Here is a 22,728-nt window from a genome sequence, read left to right as displayed (position 1 = left end):
CTGTGTTGAACAGCAGAGCTATAGGAATTGTGTGTGTGTGTGTGTGTGTGTGTGTTTAGTGTTTAGAAAACTAAGACCTCAGGTGGAGGAGAAAGAAGAACAATGAAGAAAAAATATTGCCTACTTGGACCCTTCTGGAAAAATCCTTTCGGCCTGTCGCCATAATCTCTGCACCCAGGTAATAAGGAGATCCTAGCCATCAGTTCCTAAAGAGAATGGTGTCATCATTTATTTTCATTAATCATTAGGGAACGAGGCTGCCGTGCCCACGTACAGGCTGGCACGTCTCTGCATTCACGCCTACTGATTGATAGCATTTCAAGACATCTTGTGCTAGGCAGTGGACAAGGGGGAAAGGTAATGAAATTGCCTCCTCATTTATGAGCCAAGCCAGTAATGTGTCATTGTGTGTGGCTGTCAGTTTTCTACATCAAGGGTGCCCAGTACCAGGTAAGCCACCACCACCCCCACTTTGAAAGCAACATAAATCAGGAGTTGTACAAGTGCAGAGGGGTCATGGAGAGGCCACGGGAATCTCAGGCTCGTCCACTTGTCTGATTCAGGGCCTTGAAATTGTTTCCTGAGCTGGGAAAACCGTGGGATTCTGAATACTTTGCTGGGGACGCCAAGCCTTGTAGATACTGCAGGTGACCTGCTGACAGAGGGACAGCGTGGATGTGACCACCCCTATAGCTGAAGAGAAGATCCGGATGGTATCAGTGCTGGGGTCCCAAATAGCGCAGCGGGGAAGACGGCCCCGACCCCATGTCCCACCCCTCCTACGTTCATTTTCCTGCTGTGTTCGAATTAGGAAACACTGAAGACATCTAGGAGAGTACAAGGAACCAGACACTAATAAGTTTTTCTCCATCCAGGAAAAAACACACACAAAACAACAACTTGTTAGTTTACCACATTTCGCGTCAGCAGAGCTGTCTGTCTTTCCCTCCCAGCGTTTAGCAGGGCCCTGAAATGCCGAGCTGCAGCCCTGGCAGCAGTTCTTTCCAGGCAGGAGCGATTTGCCTTTTCATCACGACTTCTTTTGTTTTTCCCCGTAGCCAGCTGCTGCAGTGAGGCATCAATTTAGATTAAACAGGCTGAGAAGTGCTATTCAGTCTGTCAGCCAGGCACACTTCTCTAAATACAGCGTTCAGCAGGTACCGCTTTTAAAACGAAGTCAGGAGGCTGCTCACAGGGGGCCACAGACTTTGTTTCTCAGTCTGGGAACAAGAGCAGGGATCCTTGGCGGGTTTCTCCGCATTCAGCGCTGGGAGCAGCTCGCGCCCTTTCTTTCTGCCTGTCTTCACCCTCGTCCTGCTCCTCCCCTTCGGCTCTGCCACTGGTTTCTATCTCCATTGTTCCCTTAAGCCCAGCAGCCAGTGTGCAGCCAGGCCCAGCACACGCTCAGCAGCCAGCAACTTCCTCTGAAGCTGCAACGCATAATTATAACCAGCTGCTCCGGCTGCTGGCTGGCCAGCTCTGCAAACAAGCTTCCTGATACCCCGAGTTCCAGGGAGGCGACAGCCGGCTCTTGGCAGCAGCAAATTCTCCGAAGGAATTGCCCACACCCTTGGAAGCAAAGGGAGCAGCCTTTCTCTCTTGTGGCTCCCAGAGGCCAGTGCCTGCCTGGTCTCCTCGCTCTTCCCTATCCGAGAGTCGCTTTTATTGTTAACAGGAAGCTGCCACCTGCAGCTGCCCTGGCCCTGCTGGCTGCTGTCTGTGCTGGGGCCACCTCAGGCAGGATGGCAGTCCCAGGCCTAACGCAGGGAGGCAGCAGCACGAGGAGCCCAGGCTTCCGGTTGGCGTCTCAGCTGGGCAGTTTGTGAACATGAACAGAGATATCGGGGTAGGAAACGTGCACTGTCCCTCAGCTAGCAGGAGGCAAAAAGCCAACTGATGTGGCTTTAAAAAAATACCAGTGAAAATCCAAACAAGCCTAACATAACCTCCCCACGGACAGCAGCATGTGGGCAAGAGAGATGAGGACGCGCCCAGGCCCCGCCTCAGAGCTGTGGGTTCATCTGGGGGCCTCGGTGATCTTTCAGGCTTGGCTACAATATGACTCTGATCCGAAATTAGGCTTTGAATGTGTAACACTAGGCTCCCTGCCCCACCCACCACCTCTCTCTGCCCTGTGCCAATTCTTCAGAGCCTGGCTCTGGGCCAGATAGGGCCCTTCTGGCTCCTAGGGGAAGAGCTGGCCTCAGTGTCCTGTTTCCAGGCAGGGCTTTAAGGTGGGTGAAGGTGCACGATGCTGCCCAGAAAGAGGAGGGGAGACTGATCCACTTGCAAAGGACACCCAACCCTCAACTCACCCACCCCCTCAACCCAAAGCTGGAGAAGACCAGGCAGGTAGGAGGGCAGGTGTGCCACCTGGGGCTGCCACATTGCTTCTGCCCACCTGTGCCTCCCAGCTCGGACTCCTAATAGGCCTTCAGCAGGGAGAGAGGCGAGCCAGGCCCAGCTGGCCACTCTGTCATGCCCGACAGCAGCCTCGGAGGTGGGGAGCAGCTGGGACTCTGCTGTTGAAAAGGAGCTGCTCATTTTACAGGGCAATTTCCCAGGGATGCTGGCCCTGGCAGTCATAGCTCAAGTGGGGCAGGCAGACAGGAGCACCTTCAAGAGGGTTTGTTCTTACTGATGGAGCTTCGGCAGCCAGACCATGGCCAGCAGCCGTCTGTTGTGCTGGGGTTCCCCTGCGCAGCTTTCTCAGTTTCAATGTTTTAAAATCTCAATAGAACATTTGTTTTTTGCCAAGTGGTACCGGGCAGGGGGTGCTCACTTGAAAGGCACTGTAATAGCAACCTGGATTGACCACGGGCATACAGAGAACCCAGGTCCTTGTGAAGGTGTGTAAACCAAGCTTGTCAAACTCAAAGGCTAACACGGGCCAAATAAATGAGGCATGTGGCCCACAGGCCATGAGTTTGACATGCTTGATATTCACAATGGAGCTAGTGCCATCAGCCTCTGATAACCTCTGCATTTTAATTCCCCACAGAAAAAGGTGCCCATTTAAAGTGCTCTTTTGGTGTTCAATCCACACTTTCCCTTCTGATGCCTAAGCCTGGATACACTTTAGAAGCATGTTCAAAGCAAACGCATGTCTGGAATAGCATCACGACGGGGCGATTTCAGCCCGAAAGTTACTCGTGCAGCTTCACTGGCTCCTCCACTTAGAGCAGTTTGGAGGTCCCTGTGACTCACTAATGTGATTTTTGGCAGGTTTTTCTTAGAGCTTGCAATGAGGAACAAGCTTAACGAGTCATGTCTGAGCTCTCACTTGACCGCAAACCTTCCTAGAGAAGATCAGGGATGAGAGCCTTGCCTTTGAGGGCTCCGTTCCCCCGGGGAGGAATGTAGAGAAGGCACTGTAGCCCTATTATAGCAGTAAGTGCGTGTGTGTGGGAGGAATGATGTAGACGGCAGAACGACGGAGAAGTTCAGTTTCCAGGATTATAAAAAATGAAGCTAGAGGGATTAGCACTGGAGTTTGAGACAAGAAAGGAGTTTGAGACAAGGCTTAGCTTAGCCAGACCGATGTGGCTCAGTGGTTGAGCATCAACCCATGAACCAAGAAGTCGCCACTTCGATTCCTGGTCAAGGCACATGCCCAGGTTGCAGGCCCAATCCCCAGTGGGGGGTGTGCAGGAGGCAGCTGATAGATGCTTCTTTCTCATTGATATTTCTATCTCTCCCCCATCCTCTCTAAAAATCAATAAAAACATAGTTTTTTAAAAAAAGGGATTTAGACTATTTTCCTAACTCTGCCCCTAATTATCTGTGGGGACATGGCAATCCATTTACTTTTTCTGGTTTAAGTTTTATCACCTATAAAATAGGGTGCCGATACCACTCTCTGAAATTCTATTGTGTGTGTGTGTGTCTGTGTGTGTGGGGAGAATAAGCACACTAAACATGTCAAAATTAGTATGAAAATGCATTTTGTAGTTGAAAAGTAAATGAATAGTAATAATAACAGCCACAGCTCCTTGTGCATGCTTATGCTTATTTATTAAACAAATATTTAAGTCCAACCATTGAAGTGGGTTTTATGGAACACCATCTGCTGATGAATTAAAAAAAAATGCAAGTGCTTTTTCAGGTATAAGATCATCTTCTTTAAAAAAAAGTTCTATAATTTTTAGACTATCAGATGGGGTTTTATTTTGCTACATAAAGGGAACCATGGGGTCTTGCAGGCCTCTCTAGCATCTCCCGTGCTTTACAAAGACATTTACGACTCTGAGAGTGAAGGTGCTGTGTGTCACTCTCCACCAACAGACGGAGACACTGAAACTTAAAGAGGTGAAGTGAGGTCCCTGAGAAACAGGTGATAGACTGGCTTCTGGTCTCTTGCTCCAATCTTGCTCCACTCTTCTCTCTCATACACAGCCATCGAGAATTTCATCTCCAGGCCAACACTGCCAATCGGGACCCGCATTGTACAAAGCATTTGTGTGAGAATGGGATGTCCGCCATCCTGGGGACAGAACACAGGGGCCTGAACAGAAATGGAGGAGAAGGAATGATTGAGACTGTGGAGGGCAGAAATGGCATCAACGGCGGGTCTCACGGTGATGGCCAGAAACAGGAAGTCATGAGTGGAAAATTCATTATCACTGACCAATCCAGGTCAAGATCATAGAAACCTAATGGCAGGACCTGCTACACACTTACCCTATTTAAAGACTGAATTTTGATGCTATGCTTATATTTAGAGATTTTCCTCAATTTCCTCCTCTGCATATGGGGCAACTAGGCCTATCTCAGATAGTTTTGCTAAGACTAACTGACTTCGTTTGTAAAAGTATTGAACACGACCCACCCAGTACATAGAGGGGGCCTAGGAAGTGCTACTTCCTTCTATCCCATCTTTGGCTATCTTCCTTATAAAGTGCTTTAATTGTTGGAAGCACTTTCATATGCATCGCACACAATTTAATAAGGCGGCTAAGGAATGTGTGATCATCCCTCCCACATACGTGAGAAAACTCCGTCTCTGAGAGGTTAGGTAATTCGCTCAGAGTCACACGGTAAATTGGTGCAGAACTGGAAGCTTAGCTCCTGGTCCTGTGACCCATAGTCCTGAGATCTTTCCAGAAACTTCTGTTTATTGCCACCATTGCCTCCACCTAAATGGAAGCACTTGGCTTGTAGTCCACCCCAAACCAATTCCACCTCCCAGGACTGTAGCCCCAGCACTGCACTGTAGCCCCAGCTTCAATCCGTCCCATTCCTCAGAGACGCCCCTCTACCTTCACCTAGGGCTGCATGCTCAGGGAACAATCTACATGGCATATAAGTCCAAACAAATTGGGAGGGAATGTTCTTTGAAATGAAAAAGGTTGAATTAGATACCACTGCACACATTATGTTGTTAAGTATTTACAGCATGATAAATACAGCATGATAAATCATCCCAAATGTCACTAATCCCTGGGGGACTTATTAATAATTAAGCATTTTTAGTTCAGTTAGGAATGCAAATTCCATTTAACAAGAGCATGTACACTAAACATGTCCATTATATTGCAGCTTGCGACCAAATATGTTAGAGATCTCAGCTGGATTTCTCCAGGACAAATGACAAGAGTTAATGCAGGTATCAGTTTTCCCTAAAGACAGCACAGGAGCCAGAAGTAGCCCCCTGGATTGGTTTATAGGGCTTGTGTTTATTAGGAGTGTTTATTAGAATGACTAATAATGAAAGGAGACTTGGCAAGGGCTGGGACAGAGCTGGGGGAAGCCCAAAGGAAATGAGATGGTCTCGCAGAATACAGGGCAGACCAGAGACCCATGTCTGCGGTGGAGTGAATCATTTGTCCCCACGCTGATTTTTAGGCTTTTTAAGGGCTGGAATAAGCAAAGAAGGCCTCCTTTCTATGTGTTCCACTCAACGGGAAGGTCATTTACATTTTTATTTAGCTTAATCAGAGGAAAAAGATATATGGCCCTGGTTTTACACACACACACACACACACACACACACACACACACACACACACACTCCTTTAAAAAGCAGTTTTCTTTATTGCTTTGTTTTGTTTATCAAGGTAGCTGGTTATCTTTTTTCTTCTCTTTTTACTTCCTGGGCAAAGTCAGAATATTGAATATCTTAAAAGAAAGAAAGGGAAGCTAGCAAACAGATTGTCAATCTCCTTTGTCTCTTTCAGAGATTACTATTTTTCCTTAGGCCCACCAAAGAAGGTCCTTTTTGAAGATGATCAAGGGAGAAAAAGAGAGTGTGTGTGCATGTGCTGTGAGATCTGAGGAAATCAGTTGACCCAGCCGTTAGTCCTGGGGTTCTCCTAACTAGCTCTGCAATGTCTGATCTTTTGGGCATGTTGTTTCACCTCTCTCTCTAGGCCCCTTTTCCTATCAGTAGTTTTCATGATCTAGAAATCCCTTCTAGCCTTAATGCATCAGAAATCTAGGCTTGAAGCAAAGACAAGGCTTCTTCTCAGCGGTCCCTGAAGAATTTTTGCAACCTTTATGCAAAAAATGACTGGATACGTTCTTCCACTTCTTTCCTGAGCTGAAACTCCATGCAAATCATGCCACTTCTTTCCTCCCTCACTTAAAGCACCTGCCAACCTAATAAAAGGGCCATAAATTGAGTTGTAAGGACCCCAACAAAAAAAGAGAGAGCCTCTGCTGACCAGGGAGGTCAATGGGACAGACTCATTGGGAAGTAGACACCGCAGGGAAGCTTGTTCACCAACGAGGTGCCGGAGGACCCAGAAACGGCAAACATAAGGGTAGACTTGCCCTTGCTTATGGCTCTTCAGTCTCAACCTGATGTTATTAGGGGTCAAGGTCCAGCTAGTACTGCCTCCAGGAGACCTCTGGTCTGAAAAAGGTATGTGTATGTCTATAGGAATCACTCCCTGAGTGTTTCCTTTAAAACACTCTCTCTTTGTGTTATTAGATACAGGGCCCAGGCAAGTGGACTGTTGGGTAGACGTTCCCACCCTACTCTCAGGAAAGAATCGACAAGGCGAGAGAGGAATGTGAGAAGAAATGGGGGAGAGAGCAGGGAGGGCAGGCTGAGCTATTTATCATGCAGCAGCCTTGGGAGAAGCAGAGGAAGAGGGGTTGAGTTTCAAAACAATTTGTGGACTTAGAGACTATAAAACTGGTGGAGGAAAGAAGATTTAAAGTCAAATAGATTAATAAACTCAATTATCCTGGATGATTTTCTTCAGCCCCTGGTTTTTCTATTCTGAAAGTCTGTTGGTTTTTCCTGCAAATAATCAGCTTGCCCCAAATGAGAACAGTGTATTATATTTCACCATTCATAGAAGCCGGGGGGTGAGGTTTCTCATTTTGCCTTCACAAACACACACACCATCACCACCTCCCTGATAGTTTGAGGAATTACTTTGCTCTGTCTCTCTAAAAATGTCTAGAAAACTCTTTGGGTACTGTCAAGGCTAATCAATCAGAATGATACTTATGAGCAAATGGGATCCCCTCATTTAATAAGTTGCTTTTCATAGGGACTAAGGGGGTCATAACGAAAAGGGAATGACCACACCCTTCAGAAGATTAAAAAAGATGTGAGTGAGTGTGTGTGTGTTTTGAGGGAATTGTTACCTGGTTTTGCTGTTGTAATTCATCACACTCTGTTCCTGTAAAAAAAAAAGCATCTTTGAAATTTCAGGGGCTCTAAACACAACCACAGATTTTCCAAGCTGGTCTGAGTAGAGTCCAACCAATTTTTTGCACAGGAGATTAAACTGTGGCCCAGAGAAGTTAGCCAGATTAAATGTGGGTCATCCAGCTGGTTAGCCACAGACCCAGAGGAGGAACATGGCCTCCAGGCTCCTTGTCCTGTGCTCTTTCTACCCAGGGTGGATTCTAGGAGATCTGATTTGCAGAGTCTCCTTTCCACTTTGCTCTCAGTAGGAGACAATAAATCATAGCATGGGTTTGTGTATCCAAAGCCCTTACCAGCCAAGCATTCCCCAGCACTCTCCACTCTCACCCACACGGCTGGAAGGCCACTGCAGAGGGATATGGCAGGAACACTCTGCTCCCAAGGACACATGTCCTTTTTCATCAAAATCCTTTTTCTTTGCCCCAAGGTTAATTGCTCTTTGGCCTCAATTTCTTTTTTTATCTCTGTCTATTCACTGGTATTTGTATACCAACACGTATATACACCACATTTAAATTGGGAGACACTAAACACAACTAAATGTAACCTGCAGTACCTTAAGACTTAATTAATCAAGTTTGTGTACTATTTCTTATCTTTTCCCCTTAGTCATCATGTGATGGGTGGGACCTTTGAAGTCATCTCAGTATCAAACCTCTCCTTCCCAGGGATGCTGGCCCTTGGGTTTGTTCTTTAACGAAAGTGTTATTCTTATCCAAGGAAGCAGTGAAGTGACTTGCCCAAGAACAGTAGGCAGAAATGGGAATGGAATGGTTCCCATAGACTCAGTACTGACTTTTTCTTTCTATTATGCCACCATACCAACCTGCCAAAATCGGGTTTCACATCCTCTCTTTGCTCTTGTCCAACCCCGGTTAGAGATACTAATAACCAACAGTTAGACATGACATGAGCGTAGACAGGATATGGAGGGGGCAGGATGAGGCCTGAACAACCCAGCATGCACTGTTCAATACATTAGCCACAAGTCATATGTGAATATTTCAATTAAAATAAATTAAAATTAAATGAAATGACAAGTTTAGTTCTTCAGTTGCACCAGCCACCCTTCAAGTGCTCAGTAGCCCCAGTGGCTACCATATGGGGCAGCACAGACACGGATCACTTCTCTCATCACAAAAACTTCTACCAGAGAGCCCTGCCAGACTCTAGGCAATCAGAGCAAATAATAATAACTAGCACTGACTGAGGTCCAACAGCATACCAGGCCCAATTGTTGATGTTTCATGACTATTATTTCATTAACTTTTATAAAACCCATGTAGTATTATTATTTGTATGTGACAGAAGAAGAAACTGATATTAAAAATTCTTAATAATTTGTTGTTCCTATTTAGTAGTAAATAGCAGAAATATGAACACGGACCTCTTAATGGCAGACTACAATATGATCTCTAGTTTCCTGTGGGGAGCCATAGAGACTAATAATTCTAGAGCTAGCATTTATTGAGCACTTAGAAAGACACTGTTCTAACAGGCAACATACATAAATCATTAGTAGGTATGATCATTATTCCAATTTAATGGGTGAAGAAATGAACTTACAGAGGTTAAGAAACAATCCTAAGGTCACCCAGCTAGTAAGTGACGGAGACAGGATTTGAACTCAGGCAACCTGACTCTAGAACCTGGTGCCGAACTATTACACCATACTGCACAACTGGCTGCTGCTTCTATGTTGTATAAAAGGCAAGGACTACCCTATGGCTCACAATTCTAATCCCTGTTCACAGGGCCGGTTGCTCTTTCCAGATGGGCTCTCTCATGGAGTTGGCTGTCAGATGCCTGTGCTCATTTCTCCCTGCTGCTGGCCAGCAAGGTCTCTTGCTCTCTCTGCCAAGCTGCCATAGCTACAAGTCATCACGAAAGTCGTGCTCCAGCAAATCTTGAAAGGAATCCTTTGGCCTACTCCTTAGAGTCGTCCTGCTTCAACCCACCACAGGGGCAGCTTAAGAGCATCCTGCTGACATTCCTTCTTGACATTTGGTAGGCCCGGTGGTCATCCCTTCAGTCCTGGTGGGCTGGCTGTGTTCCAGGCATACTGATGGATCTGTCCTTATCCTTTAATGAGAAGCAGGTCTACTAGGCAATCCCATGAACTGGCTCAAGAAGTTGGGTGTGACATTTATGCACTGATCTATAGATTTTTATTTTGTCTGGTCTAGAACCAGGTGCCACATAGGCACCATACTCCACCTGACAGTCTCACCAAGATATCCTGTTTTTTTGGCTTTATTTTCCTACTGCTTTGATATTTTTAGAGCATTACTGCTAGCTGAGAAGCAAAAGTCAATGGAGGCTTTTTTCTTGTATATCAGAGGTAAAATCCTATTGGCTGCCAATAGGCTTTTCATTGCACAGGTTAGCATTTCATTTTGGTCAACTTTTTGACTTTTCATACCCTTAACAATATTACAACTATGCAAGATGGTCCAAAATCCTTTGGAGGCTGTCTCAAGTAGGGTGGCTTAGCAGTCATAAATGGCTTTAAGAAGAAAGGCCTGTGGGTTATGTAGCTTGGAAGTACCTCCCAAAGACCTTGAAACTTAGATGTCCTGATGTACTTGGGAACAAATAAACACTCAAACCAGTCTCAACTATTAGTGGAATGGACTGGCTACGGGGGATTCTTTCAAATAACTGGCAAAATCTTTGTGGAATCCCACTGAGCTTCTTTATTAGTCAGGTCAATATTATAGGTTGTGTGTAAATCAACTCATATTATCAAAGACTTTTGTAAAATTGGTGGATACAGTGCACTTCCTCTACGTGATGTACCACAAATACCACAGGAAGTCACTCCCACTTCATCACCCTGGCCCAAGCACACGGCTGTCTTTCAAGAGTCTAACTGACCTTGCTGTGCAGTCACTGGTTTGCCAGGAGGATACTGACACGAATTTTACTATAGTTGCAAAGTGTGGGAAGTTTGTGAGAGCTGTCTTATCATTCTCAGTTCATTCTTCCCGAAAATAACGATGAACTTGAAAGCCGGCTGTATGTCCTTGGCTCTCCGCCTAATAAAGAATGGCAAACACAGCTATCTTAGTAGCTTCTCCCACTTCAACTTGGAAATTTTCTCAGGTGCAGACCCGTGACTACAATTCATGATTCCAGCTCCTCCTTCCTGGTCGGAACAAATTCATATTAACCTAAACTGTCACAGATACTTCAAGAGGTAGTACATTCCCTCTCATGAAAAGAATCAAGCATAAGGGGAATGGCTGTTCAGAGGGATTGTTGTGAAGGGGACTGAAGAACTGGTCAGGTGGCCAGACCAAATTACCCAATCAAACCCTGAGAGGCTATGATTTAGCGCGTTCTCTAGTCTGCAACATTTTGCATCCATAATGTTCTACTCTTCTTTAAACACATTACACTCCCCCCGTCTCCCAGGGTCTTTGCCTACACTGGTTTTGTGTGTGTTTTCCCTGGAATGTCAGCACATTCCAGGATAAAGTTGACTTGACTTTCTTTTTTTTAATTGTTCAGTTGTTGATTTAAATGCTTTCTTCCTAGAGAGGCCATTGCGCCATTGCTAATCCCTCTACCTATGTAGGCACACTGTGTTATACTCTATCTCTGAATCCATTCAATTTTCTTCCAGAATGTATGCAATTGTGGGTATATTTATACATGTTTGTGGGGGATCGGTTGTCTATAGACTGTAATGAGTGATCCATGTCTGTTTTATTCACTGATGCATTTCTGTGCTTAGCACATACTAGGCATCTAAATAATTGTTGAATGTCTGACTGAATGAGTGAATATTGATGTCAGAGTAAAGTCATTTATAGAATTTATGCTGCAGAATTTTTGAATAGGAAAAATTCACATGTTTAGAGATACTCAACTCCATCATTTATCAATGAAATATAAATACCCTCCGTTTCTTCTTTTCCTTACTCTTACAAGGTTGGTGGCTGAGCTACGTAAATTTATAAGCACTGGATAGCTATCTTTAATTAGGCTATACATCAGAAATCTTAGCAATAGAATAAAAAAGTTTTTGTTATGCTTGTTTTTAAAAAAATATCCAGGGCTTGGCTAGGTACTGATAGTTTATTAGTTCCTTTCTAGATCCTTTGGAATAAACTGGTCATCCTTCAGACTCCACATATCTCCAGTTTTTCTGACTGGAGTGGGTGGATCCTTGAGCTCTTCCTCTGGTCTTCTCCTGGCTGAACAATGACCTTGCGTCTGACTCATGGCCACCATAGTGAACTCTCCAGGTGGGTGCTGGTCACATTGAATATGATAGGACCACAGTAGAAGGCACCAATGACCAAATGCATCAGAAACAAAAGGGAGAAACAAGATCCTGAAAATAGAAATCACATCAAAAAATAGATGATGAGTTGATAAGGTCAGGAGACCTCTGTCCAGGAACACTCTGGCACTATAAAGGGAGACACGACTGCGCCACATTCTTCTGTGGAACCTGAGTCGGTTTTCCTTCAAGAGTTCTTCCCGAAGAAGGTTTTGTGGGTTGTGCTAACTCTGCTTTCCATTTTTATCTAGATTTGTTCTTTAACGCAAATGTTATTCTTTTTCCAAGGATTGCTGTATCATCACATTAACAATAAGATAAACAAACTTGACAAAAATTCCCTGAAAACAATGTGTGGTAATTGCATCGTTTTGTCCCAGGTACTCCCTTTTTGTTCTCAATTAAAAAGCAGTTCCAGCAGTTGTGTATGCTGTATCATTTGTTCACCTTAAATAAATACTTTGGAATCTAAAAATACAACAGAAATAAAACTTTCTGAAAAAAATAAAAAACTGAACCTTAGAATCACATCAAAAATAAGAAATGGATTTTTAGGGGATCGGGATGGCTTACAAGAGGTTGAGGTTTCCTGACAAGCCAACCCTGTTATGGCCCTAGATCTAGGAGCTATAAGTGTTTACACAAAACAATTATCCACAGACCTCTAGCTGAATGGTACAGATGCCCAGTCAGATATTTTAGATGTTTAGACTTAACAAAATCATGAGTTAACTATACTCACTGCCAGATATATCGTGAAAGAACAGGATTTCAAGTAGCATTTGGTCAGCTGAATACTACCATCTAGTAAATCATTTTAATTTTCTCTGCTTGAATTGAGCACATGATTCTTCCCAGGGATTAACAGTGAAAGAGTGAGGTTCCTACTAGAGAGTTGGAGCACAAGAGTGAGTCTGCCACTTTTAGGGGCTGAGACTCAGCCACTCATTTCCGTCATCAGATAACCGAAGACAATACCAGGGAAACTCCAGGAAGCAGCACAGTGACCTGACTAGTGTAGCTTCCACACCTGATCCATCCTGTAGCCTGGCTCTACACCCCTCAGGACATAGTAACCTGTTTCCTCCCACCCGACCTACCGGCTTTTCAGCATCGGGCTTCTAACATGAAGAGAGAAAGATCTGACAGAGCCTCTTCTCCTGTGCTCGCACTTCACTGTGACATGCTGAAACCAGCACAGCTGAACAGACACACTCATAATAAGACCAAAAAGGTAGTGACAGTGCTGGAGATTTCAGACCTGGGCCAAGCACCAGAGCTGTCCGGGGAGGAGGTGCAGGGAAGGGAGGGGATGACTTACTCTCAACCCTTCTCAACAAACAAAGGGTTAGGGCTACTGTGAACTTGGTGCTCCTGGGAGATTCTAGTTTGATGCCCGCCCCCATCCTTTGCAGGTGGGGCATGCAGGTGAGGTCAACAGAGGTTTTTAGAGCCTAGACATTTTATGGAACCAGCAGAGCTGACCAAGTGAGGGGGTGGGACCCTCCCTACCAGCTCCGCTGTAGGCAATGGAAGCCCTGGCTCTTGGTAGTGCTGATGCATTTGTCATCTATGTAACATCGATACACATCAAACAGACCTAAATGTTTTGTATCTCACACAGGTTTTCAGTAAGTCAGGAATTCAGGGATGGCTTAACTGTGGTTTGGGTTTAGGGTCTCTCATGAAGCAAGATGTTGGCCAGGGCTGTAGTCATCTGTAGGTTTGACTGGGGTTAGAGGCTGCACGTCAAGCAGATGGCTCACTCACAAGGCTGGCAAGTTGGGGCTGGTTGGTGGCAGAAGGTCTTAGTTCCTTATAAGAGGACCACTCCATATAGCTGCTTGAGTGTTCTCATGACATGGTGGCCAGCCTTCCCTACAGTGAGTGATACAAGAAAGAGCAAGTAGAAGTCACAGTGTCTAGCCTTGGAAGTCACACACTGTCACTTCACAATATTCACTTGGTTACATAAGTCAGTCCTCCTTAACATGGAAGGTGACTACCTGGGACATGAATATCAGAAGGCAAGGGTTTTGGGGGGCCATCTTAGAGGTGGGCTACCACACCTACCTATTGGTCCTTCCACTGCCCATGGGAATTGGTCTGCCCAAAGACTAAGCTTCTCCCAAGAGTCACAAAAATCAGATGCTCATGGAAATGCCCGTGTCCTTTCAGAGAAAAGTCAACAGCTCCTGACCTCCTGCCTACTTCAGGCAGGTGGTGGCTCAGTGCCACACCCCAGCCACCACACCTCTGCTTGGGTAGCAGCACACGTGATGAGTGCTAAGAAGGGGTCATGGAATCACCCGTCAGCAAGGCACACACCATGGCTTAGAATGCATCTCAAAGCAAGAACCTTCCGGCTGGAGTATTGCTCTAAAATGGGCATCTGGTGGCCCCAAAGAATTAATAAGCCTATTTAAGTGTCTGAGGTATACCTATGAGGCTCTGGGGAGAGTGTGTCCTCACTAGATTTCTGCTCTTTTCCTGGAGGGCAAATGAACCTTGCTGACTCAAATGGGCGTAAAGAACCTAATTGTTAGCAGTTGCTGGGTTCAGCTTTGATGGGCGTTTGTGGAAATTTCAGTGAACCTCCATTATCTTCTGTAAGACAGTCTTACCTAATTTCAACTGTTAAATTGAAATTTTAAAATTTACTGGAGGAAAAGTACAAGCCGGGCAGTTTATATACATTATCTCCATTAGTCTTCTCGGGAACCCAGTGAGCTAAGTATCATGACCACTGGTTTCAGAGAAGAGCAAACCGAAGCTCTGGGAGGCTAAATGACTGGTCCAATTCCCCGCTGGCAACTGGGGGAGCTAGGATTCCAACATGGGTATGTCTGACTTCAAAGCCCATGCTGTCCACTCTCTAGGAATTCTCCAAGTGAGTAGGGGAATACAACCAGAGAGAGGAGGGAGAGGAAGGACAGGAGGGTCTAAAACAGTGACAGCCCAGCCTCAGGGACAGGAAGAGGGATGGGGGCTGAGGGCAGCCCGGGGCAGATGGGACCTCGCATTAGGAATGACCAGTCTGAGGATGGTCCTCTCAGACCCTTTCTCCTCAGTCTAGGCAACAGGGTTTTGAGATCTGTCTTAAGGCAGCAGATTACGCATCTCCCTCCTCCTCCAAGGAGAGGCAGGTTGCTAATAATAATAGTTACTGCAACCATGGCCTCCTGCTAAGTTAAGCACCACTTTTTAAAAATCTGCACAACATTCCTATGAGATAAGCTGGGGAGATGGAGGGTTGGGGAGTTTAGGAACATCCCCAAGGTCACACAGACCCAGGTGTTAATGCTCAGGGTTCCAACCCCGGCCTCTGACTTTAAGGCCCTCAGGAATCTTAACACCATGTTCTACCAGCCAGAGGTTGGGTGTCTGGAGGGTGCATGAACTGACAGCTCCAGTCCCCACGCCTGAGAGGCAGGATAGCTGCCGCTCTCCTGTAAGGAGGCTTGCTGATGGCGCCACCTGGGCCCAGGCACCCACATGGGGCCCTGCGGCTTGGAGACCTGGCCTGTAATGGGGACCTGTCTCCTCTCGCTGACCTCAGCAATTCCGGAGTCGGAAAGCAGCCCCACGCGCCTGGACAGCGTTTGGGGTGGGCCTGGGCTGTGATGCCCCGGATGGGTGAGCTGGGGAGGGAGGTGTCCAGGCTTTGGAGGGCGCCCGGCACAGCAGCGCGAGGGGCTCACACCCAGATCACCATTTTCCTCCTAGTGGTCTGTCTGCTGCTCTGGTCGGATCCTTGGCCCAGGGGATGGAGGAGAGAGAAAGGGCGCTAGGCTCCTTGGAGATCAGGAGATGGGGAGGCTTTGTGTATTCGGAACCGGATTCACCACCTCCCTTCCCCGCCTCCCATTCCCGCTTTCCTTTCCCCTAACCTAAGTCCCAGTAGAGTACCCAGCAATTAGCACGCGAGGCGGGGGTGGAAGGCGGCGGCGGGCGGGGTGGTGGCGGCGAGACCCCCTCCCAGATCGGCCTGCGCTCCGCCTGCGCTGCCTTCGTGCGCCACCTACCGGCCGCTCGGGGCCGCTGCGAGCCGCCGGAGCTGTTCCTAGGCAGATCTTGATCTCCGTGGACAATAGACAATAGGATTTTTTTTTTTTTTGGAACAATGATTTATTTTGGGGGGTGGGGACAAGGAGGAAGGAGGGAGGGAGGAAGCAAGCAGTGTGTTTGTCATCGCTTTAGAAAAAAATCTCTGTTCTATCATTGTTTCTGCATATCCATTATAGTGAAGACAAAAGAATCCCGTTCTGGAACAACAAAGCCAAGGGAAATGTTTTCTGAGGCTGACATTTAATTGTGTGCACAAGGTGCTACATTATCATGGGGAGAGATTGTAGAAGGGAATAGGGCACCACTTAGCTTCAAAAGCCAGGCTTTTCTGTGTTAAGATGTGGGCTTTTCCATATGAGCCCCATTTTATATTGGCTCATACATCTCATACCCCTCATGTTATACGCTGCACACAATTTGATGCTTCTATATAGTTTTCCAACCCATCACAAGGATTCCTGGTGGATTATTTTTCACACCACCTCCAAGGTCTGTTCTTTCACAGCTCACAGGGATAATTATGCTTCGCTTCACAACCTCCCTACACAGTGCTTACCAAAAGGATCCTAATTTTTAGGAGCTGTTAGAAACCTTGGAGAAGAATACTTAGCCCAACCCCCTTGTTTTATAGAGATGAAAGAGGTGGAATGCCTTGTCCAAAGTCACACAGATAATTAGAGATGGAGGCAGGGCCAGAAACCTGTTTCCTGGGCCCTGGTTTCTATTATAACCTGTTGTTTGATGTCCTGGTGACTAGGCCCCACCCCCCCACCCCCAGACACACACACACTTGCTGGCTCTTCCGGCCACCCTTCTGGCAGGAGAAGCACACCGTGAGCTGTGTTGTGCAGACATGGATGACAACTCAGGGTGTGGGAGGGAGGCAGAGTGTAAGTATCCTTGCTTGGTGGCAATTCTCTTCTCTCCCCTTCTCATCCCTTCCCCTCTGTACAATGAAGCAGGGGGCAATGTGATGTCACCTTCGTTTGTTTATTTTGTTACTTTGCTGTAAGTTAGTATGTTAAATCTACAGCAGTTCCCCACACTCTCCAGAAAATGCTTCTCCTGGGATGCAGGGCTTGAGCTCCGCGCTGGCCCACTGCTAACCTGGGAACACAAGAAGAAATGTCTTCCACCTTTGGAAATCGCGCTCCGTGGTTTCGTGGCAAAGGTGGTTTGCCCTTGGAAACAGAATAACAGATTTCCTTCTCAGGTTCATGAAAAATCCTTGGGGAGATGCAGATAGCTGGTCGTGCTGTAGAACAGAGACGTTTTTCTTCTGCCGCCTTCCCAAAAAGGCTGCCACAGACGGCGCTCTCCTTTAAACTCTTCACCGTGTCACACGGAGACAGAAGAATCTTCACATCCTCGAGGAGCTCAGTCAACATTTCCACACGTTCAAAGCAAGTCAACCTGTCGTCAACGCCTGCGTAGAGGTTGTTCAGTCTGTTTAAAGCACACAGCCTGATCTCACAGTCAGCAGACAAGTAGACAACAAGCAGAGGAAGTTTCAAAACAAAAGGCCAGAACATTCCCAACTCTCTTTAAACTGTCTTCTAAAGGCTTAGAGAAGAAGAAAACACACTTGGGTTGCAAGCGATTCCTAAGCCTTTCTGCTGCCTTTCGGTACGTGAGGAGCTTCGGTGTATACAGGGGCCATGTCAACAGGGAGCTTAGATCTCTAAATCTCCTCGTTTTCATTTGTTTGTTCCTTTTTCCTCCCTAGAGTGATTCATCCTGTCTCTACAAAAAGACCCACAGTTCAGTGACATTTTACTATGACAGCCACACGCTTACAAACACCTTGCCTCAAGGATTTTGTGAGAATCAAATGTGATCAAATGAGATGATGTAGGTGAAAGTGCTTTTAAAAGCCTAAACTGCTCTTTAGATGTGAGGTATGATTCCCATATTCCCGAGGGTTTGAAAGTGTTGAAATCATTCATTGGAGCAGCACCCTCGCTGTTCTGTACAGTTGTGTTTCGGCCCATTTTTCAGACAGGAACTGAAAGGGTTACATTTCAGGGGAGAGCTTCATGTAAATGTTAGAATACCATCTTAAAGAGTGCCCTTGCTTCTTGTTGGAATCTGGTAAATGCTGGAATATTGGTGACTCACTGCTTCCCCAATGTCCTTATTTGGTAGCATGCAAATAAAAACGATGGTTTTCAGATTTACATTTTCTCAAGCTGTGGTGCGAGCAGCTATTTTTTGCTTTTGCTTCAGCCACTATTCTCTGTAGTAGAAAGTGTATTTAGAGTTGTAAAAACTGTTTTTCCATTTGCATCCTAAATTTAAATATGGAACACAGCGACGCAAGTACTCTCTTGGTAGACACAGAAGTCACCGTAATTCAATTCAGTACTGCTGGCATACGGCCCTCATGTCTACTCCTGCAAGGGCTCCACATCACTAACTTCACAGGGCAGATTACTTTTGTATTACCTATTTATGCAGCCTCTCTCTTCAGGACACCGTAAGTGATTTGCAGATGTTATGTGACTAATTCTCTTAACATCTGTATTGGAGACATATGGATCCATTATGGAAAGTGAAGCCTAATCCGGCCAGCTCACTTCCATGGTATCGGCTCATAACCTTGAGATGCATGACCTTGTACTGAGCTCCACAAGAAGAATCAATGTTACCAGAGGATGAGCAAATCTTGGACCCCAATTCCCCCAATAGTTGTTGTCCTATCTTACTACAAGCAAGCCTGCTAGCAAGTTTCTCCAGGGATCAAAGCCCAAATTTACTTACTGCTCATGAGGTTGGCTGCCAGGTCAGGGGAGTTTTGGACCCATATCCTGTTTTAACCCCAGGCCTTTACACAGTTTGCATCCCAGACCTGACTCAGCAGCCTGAGCCCTGACTAACTTCCTGCAACTGGGCCTTCAGATGTTGATGATGGTGCCTCTTCCAGGAGAACCAGTCCTGAGACTGCCCGGCTGCAAGAAGGATTTCAGGTTGGTTTCAGTTAAACCACATGCTGTGTGTCTCTTCCCTTGCTCTTTTCTAAACCCCCTGCGGCTCCTTGGGGCCAGGTCGGTGGCTCTAACTTCTTGGAAGCTTCTGCGTATGGCGCTTGGTGGGGCAGCCAGACGAACGCCAGCTGGTTCTCCTTGTGCCTCCTGGCTGTCCGAGCCACCCTCTCGTGTTCCAAATTTTGTAGGGGATGCGAATCTGATACCAAATCCCAGTGAAACATTGGGCAAGGTATTGCCACCAAAGCAGCCCCAAGAACAGGTGGCTGGAGGCAGGAAATAAAGAAGATGTTGGCAGGTGTTGGCAACTGGGCACACTATGTGCCTAAAGCCACCTGCCCTGCATCCATCCCAGACTGGGGCTCAGTCAGTGGGGCCTCCTCCTCAGAGGAGGGTCTGGGCATGTTGCTGCTGGCTGTCCCTCCATGCCCCTCCAGCTCTACATCTGCACTGAGGACTTCTGCCCCTGTAAATTCTTGCAATGTAGGAAATGCCCAGTGGAAAAACAAATATAATCATGTCATCTTTCACACATTCATGGTATTTTGGCAATATTTCTAATAGCCACTAAGGGACAAGAGTTTATCTTTCCATCCTACATCTCAAATCTTTTCCCTTTTTTTTTTTTTCATCACTAGTGTAAACTGTGTTTAGTCCAACAACAAGGTTAAAATGATAGTGCTTCTCATCATTGCAGAGACTCTCTTGCCTCTGACGGGGCCGGTGCCTGCATCTGAAGCTTAGCAAGTTTATTTCCTCTCTTTGCCTGTTTCAGGGAGGTGTCTGGAAGATGAGTAAAGCTTTTCACGTGGCTGTGCACAGGCTTTGTTCAAGACCTCTGCTTGTGAGTGCAAACACTCATGGGAGAGGCCTATAGCCTAGAGGAGCATCAGTTAGTCTGTGCCTCTGTGCTTCCCCTAACCAAGAAAAAAAAGCGGGGGGAGGGAGGAGTCATCTGAGGTATCTGGCAGTGGTGAGAAATCCAGGCTGCAAATATAGACACATTTTTTTAACCTCTGAGCCTCAGTCTCCTCGTTTGGGGATAATAATAGTGCCTCATAAGTTCAGTGTGAGGTGTTAAGGCAACAGAAGGTATAAAAAGCTCAGTCCAATACCTGGCACATTACAAGCACTCAGCAAGTGCCTCCCAGCAGCGGCAGCATTACAGCTAATATCCTCCTGTTTCCATGTGACAGTCCTCTGCCCTGGCAGGTCCCTAGAGCTTCTAGAAGAATCCCTGCACCATAGTGGTTCTGCACTTCTGGCTCTGGTGTCAGCATGCCCCGGATCAGTTTCTGCTCCTTGGTCAGGGAACATTCCCAGGCAGAATTGGTGACAAGCTGGTGGAAACTTGCATTCCAGGTAGGAGTGGGGTCCTTGGACAGTACAGCCTCCCTTTCTACAGTTGACCTCTGCTTCTCCCCACATAGGCGGGCATGCTGCTCGGGCTCCCAGCCTCTGTGGGGGTCTTTCAAGGAGGCGACCTATGGCAGCTGCTCTGTATCTACCCTCTGCTGAGCACTCCAGCTCCTCAGATTCTTTCCTTCTGCCCACACAACTCCAAAGGCCCAGACCCATGAGTGCCATTGACCCCCATTTTTTTACTGTGATAAGAAGCTTATTAACAAGCTCTCTCCAGCCTTTACTCATATCTGAACTGAGGTTTAATCTTATCCTTTTTCACAGAAGTGCATCCACATCAAGCACTTTCTGCAGAATATAGTGGTTCCTGAGGCCAAGTTCTGTTTCCAAATGAGTGGATACCTCCATCCCCGTCTCCATCGAACATCTAGAGTTTCATGGAGAATTAGGGTAAGACATTTTCTGCCTCTCTCCAAATAAGACACAAGCCACATAATCAGTCTGACTTTGACTGAGAAGTTGGCCTTTCTCTCTGGAATATAAGGTCAGTGCCATGCCAACCTCTCCCTCATTTGATCTCATTACTTCAAGTTCCTTATTTTCAAACTTGGTCAGACACTCATTCATTGTAGCAGCAGAACCACCCCTTCAGATGGGGCCTGAGTTGGAGCACAGCTCTCCCTTGAGCTTCCGGGTCTGCTTTCTCTTCTCTGAGTTAATAACTAAGCCCCGGGAATAGCTTGCATTTTCCTCTCTTAGGAACCAAACTCAGTATGGAAACTAGAGTTCAAGTTCAGTTTTTTGCAGAGATTCTCTTGCCTATGACGAGGACATCAATACGTACTGACTATTTCCTCCTAATCATGATCTATCTATCTATCTATCTATCTATCTATCTATCTATCTATCTATCTATCTGCCTGCCCACCTATCTATGGATTTTTGTTGGCTACTTCCTCACATGGATACTCCTTTGGTAACAACTCACATTAGAGTATAATAGAGAAACGCCTGGATACGCACACCGGCATGGTTATTACACAGCTAAGTCCATGGGAAAATGCACCGGCAAGGCTCAGATGCAGAGGAAACACCTTTGTCTACAAATTTGGATATAGCTGACCAGTGATCAATACTTACAAAATTTAAAAGGATGCCCATTATGATTCCTCTCTCTCCTTTGCAACCCCATCTCCCATTGGCCACTGAGTTCTATCGCTCTTTACTTCACAATCTCTCTCAATCAGTTCCTTCTTTCCATTCCTACTATACTCCATTTCCTGGTTCAGTAATCATGTCTGGTCTATTGCTATAGCCTTTTAACTGGTCTGTCTACTTCACATCTTTTCTCTTGATACATTATCTTAAAATTGTCATCTGATTAATCTAGTTAAAACACTACTTTCTCCAAACTGTATTAACCCCAAGCCTCCAATTTCCCTATAGGAAAATGTATGAAATTCTCTTGGTATGATATTAGAACCCCCTACAAACCAGGTTTCCAATTTGCTCATCTACTTCCCACCTTTCTGGACTTTACCTATCAAATGGTTTTACTACTCCTCATCTAAAATGTGCTCATGCCACTCCAACTCCTGGCTTTCCTGGTCCTTCCTGTCTTTCAAATCTTCCCCCATCCTCCTCCACATACACACTCTTATAGATTGGGCTCAAGTGCACTCCAAGCCTGAAATGATCACCTTGCTCAGAAGTGTTATTTGTATGATTAATTTCATGTACTCAACCAACACTGGCTACTGACTTTTCTTCTAGTGTTTTGAGTTGCACCCTAGCTTTTTATCCTGATCTCCTGTCACATGTCTCAAATATCCTGGGTGGTGAGTTCCTCACAGATGGTTGATTCATATTCCAAGTTTCTTTTAAAGTACCTTAGGCCTTGCACTAAGTACGCACTCAAGAATATTGGATTTAATGAACAGAAGAAAAAGCAGCTGAAAAGGACAACCAATTAGTCAAGCCCCTTTCATGCCCAGCAGAGATATGATGTGTCCAGAGGTTTGTTCCTGTGCATGTTGAACTTGAAGGGATGATAGAGAAGGTGTTTTTCATAGTGTTAAATATCTAGAAAGAATTGTGTGAAGTCATCTTGTCCAATTTCCTGGCTCTAAGTCATCTAAGACAAAAGAGTTCCATACAAAGCCACTGTTCTCAAAACAGCCCGGTACTGGCAAAAGAACAGATATATAGATCAATGGAATAGAATAGAGAACCCAGAAATTGACCCAAACCACTTTGCTCAATTAATATTCAACAAAGGAGGCATGAACATACAATGGAGTCAAGACAATCTCTTCAATAAATGCTGTGGGGAAAATTGGACAGATACATGCAAAAAAAAA

The 22,728-nt window shown here is 45.9% G+C and overlaps 1 long non-coding RNA gene across 1 annotated transcript in view; it reads right to left on the bottom strand.

The window, feature by feature from the left end:
• Positions 1-4,051: 4,051 nt before the first annotated feature.
• Positions 4,052-22,728, bottom strand: part of LOC106728071 — a 97,567-nt gene continuing 78,890 nt past the window's right edge. The window contains exons 4-5 of the long non-coding RNA XR_001364315.1: positions 7,600-7,634; positions 4,052-4,504 (exon numbers count right to left, since the gene is read on the bottom strand). This is a non-coding gene — a long non-coding RNA (uncharacterized LOC106728071). The remainder of the gene's footprint in view (positions 4,505-7,599; positions 7,635-22,728) is intronic.

This window comes from Myotis brandtii, unplaced genomic scaffold (genome assembly GCF_000412655.1).
Source record: "Myotis brandtii unplaced genomic scaffold, ASM41265v1 scaffold53, whole genome shotgun sequence".
Lineage (NCBI taxonomy): Eukaryota > Metazoa > Chordata > Mammalia > Chiroptera > Vespertilionidae > Myotis > Myotis brandtii.
This window is presented reverse-complemented; position numbering and strand designations above follow the sequence as displayed.